General features: G+C 33.7%; 1 long non-coding RNA gene across 1 annotated transcript; it reads left to right on the forward strand.

Moving 5' to 3' along the window:
* The first annotated feature begins 664 nt into the window (after positions 1-664).
* On the forward strand, positions 665-2,379 carry LOC148692333 (uncharacterized). Its single transcript, XR_015953968.1, has 2 exons — positions 665-911; positions 1,246-2,379. It is a non-coding gene; the product is annotated as an uncharacterized LOC148692333 (long non-coding RNA).
* Positions 2,380-3,071: the final 692 nt, after the last annotated feature.

Raw genomic sequence — 3,071 nt, forward strand, 5'->3', positions numbered from 1 at the left:
GAGTGGGAGATTTTTATTTTTTTTGGTTTTTTATTTTATTTTATTTTTATTTTTCTAATATAAATATTAGAGGTATTTTAATATTACATGTAGGTGATGCTTCAATAAAAAAAAGTAAAATTTGGACCTATGAAATTACATTATTACCTATCATTTTCTTGTGTAATAGAAGATTAAATTGTCTTTTCACCATATTTTGATTGACAAAGAAGGTTTCCATTAATTAATAGAGATTATCATATACTTAATTATTTACCACGTATCACTTTATTTAATTTTGATTAACTTTTTTAAAATAAAAATAATAATATTTAATGTAAATATACTGGTGAGCAAAAATGCTCCGAGGTAATATGCACTATGCAGTCATGCAAAGTGAAGATTGATGTGATAAAGTCACGTGGAAGGCTTCTGAGCCTATCTTTCCATCTTTTAAGGAAAAGCCTAAATATAAGTTTTGTCCTCTTAGAGATTTTCAAACGGCTGAAGGATTTGGTATGCAGGGTGATTGGTTACTTCCAAGCAGGTGGTCTCCCACAAAATTAGAGTTCAAATTATACATATACTAAAATCCAAAAAGAAAAAAACATTGTTCATTAACAGTGTTTTTCCGCTTTCACCCCTACTTCTTTTTTGTTATTTCAACTTTGCCAATTACTATGCTGTGAGAACAAAATGGTGACGCGTGGTTCTTCCTTCTCGATGTTTCAACTTGCTTCTTTCTCGATCTCACCGACTTCCGTCAAATCTTTCTCTGGCAAACGAACCCAACTTGACTTCTCTTCCACCTCTTCCTTTGCCGAAGCAACTAAAAATCAAAAACCTACTCATAGCTTCTTCCTCCCAATTTCGAAGCTTCTCACTTTTCCACTCTCTCTCTCTCTCTCCTCCATTGAAGCACCTCCATACAGGTGTCGTTTCTCCCGTGATTATATATTTAATTATTTGAAAGTTAGTTCTTTTGTGTAAAATTCTTGAGCTTTTGATTACCTACAATTTTCAATTTTCTACGATATAGGGTTTTTGGATAATTTCTTGATTTAGCGATCCGTGCATTTTCCATAACCCTCTTTACGATATAGCGAAAGTTAGTTCTTCTGTGTAAAATTCTTGAGCTTTTGATTACCTGCAATTTTCAATTTTCTACGATATAGGGTTTTTGGATAATTTTTTAAATTCTTGGTGCTTTAATACTTAATAGTTGATATATTTTCTTGCTGAACACACCAAAAAAAAATCCAAAAGTCAAACGACATGTCCTCATCATTTTCAACTTGGTTGCAATAATGAATGGTTGGCAAAACGAAAGATGGCCAATTTGTGGAAGGTAAACTAGACCATGAAATTTATGTTGTACATCAAAATTATATCGCTCATTAGTTGCCCTGCCCTTCGAATTTTGCATGTTGTTATTTTCAGTAGTGCTCATGTTATCTAAATTAAGAGTAAACTTACAGAGTAGTTCATCCCTTTAATTGTTAGTTCTGAAATTTCATGAGCAAGATAACTGCGGATTTTGATAATATGTAATTTAGTGAAATCCTTAATTTTGTGCATTAGAAAACATTGAAATGATGTCTCATGATTATGTGAACATAAACACTTGCATTATACAGAAAAGACTTAACTTTTTCACTTTTATACCGAATTAAGTATTACGCTACTCCAATGTTTTCTAATGCAGATGTATGTGGCGTTTAGGAAACCAGAGCTTCTGGGTTTTGAATATTTTCCAATTTTAGCTTATCCTTGAATAGGGAATTTTGATCAATTTATATTTTTCCCTCCGGTTTTTTTATGTTTTCATGTCCAAATAATTCTTTAAATTTAGTTCCCTTATGGCTCGGATATGCATACTATCATTGTTTGTAATTTGGTTTTTACTGCAAATTTGGAATTTGGTGTTTATATCATTTGGTTTTCTCTGATTTTTTACATGTATTTGCGGTGACGGAGGGACGAATTCTAGGATCGAGGTGGAAGGATTTGGAAGAATCAAATGTTTATGACGAGAGCATAAGAGTTACCACATTGCTTGAGGGTGCCAACGCCAAGAGTTGTAGCTGGTTCAACCCAAAGAAGGGTTAATTTTTTTACTAAATAAGTTTCAATTCCTCAGTAGTTTGCCTTTACAGTAAATACCAAGTGAATTTTTCATGTGTTAGATTTTTTTAATGGAATTCATTAACTTGGTAGATTTATGTTGTTTACAGAATCCATATGAATTTTCATGGTTATCAATCGTTCAATACCTCTATATGGTTACAAAGGGTTGAAGGTAATCTCTATACATTTTGTAAACAGCACTCCCTAGCTATGGCAAATCAGCATTCTCAATTTTCTCATGTAATATATGTATATAAACACTATTCTTTAGCACATACTTTTTCAAAATTTTCTACACGTTTAACATAGTTTTGTAACCGGTGGCATCACGCGGGTTTAGTTGCTTGTTGGATTCTATAAGATAGGCAGGCCATGCCAAGCAAAAATATGACTACTATAAATACAAGGGTTATGTAACAGAGAAAGACCTCCAACACAATACATAAATCTATCCTGCACAATTTATGGCTCTACGTGAACTCTCTCATCTTTGTGAAAACATTGACCTTCCTAACTTCGTTAAACATATCTTCCAATTCGAATAAACAACTCGAAGTTCGGCTGACTATCTATCCAAGTCTCTGTCCAAGGGATCTCTGAGTCCTTGTCAAAAGGGGTCATCTCATCAGTCCCTCAGCGAGTGAGGTATTACCAGGTTACGTTGTTCGGCACATTGAAAATCGAACCTATTTTATTATTGAATATTCACAAGTGCATTTTAGAGTTTGGCACTCCGATGGCCGAACCATATTTACGATCAAGACACTTATCTCTTTTGAGTATTTGTGTGCATATAGTCCTGTATCGATTTGGCACACTTATATTTTCACAAATATAATTGAAATAGCCAAGCCCGGTGCAGACGATTCTTAAACTTCACATTGGCTAGTAGCCTTGTCTATGGGCTCTCGAACCCAAAGGCTGAAATGAGTTCCTTCCTTGATCGTGATCGCTTGGATAAAAAG

The sequence above is a fragment of the Pyrus communis genome, chromosome 12 (assembly GCF_041283825.1).
Source record: "Pyrus communis isolate YQ-2024b chromosome 12, ASM4128382v1, whole genome shotgun sequence".
Taxonomy (NCBI): Eukaryota; Viridiplantae; Streptophyta; class Magnoliopsida; order Rosales; family Rosaceae; genus Pyrus; species Pyrus communis.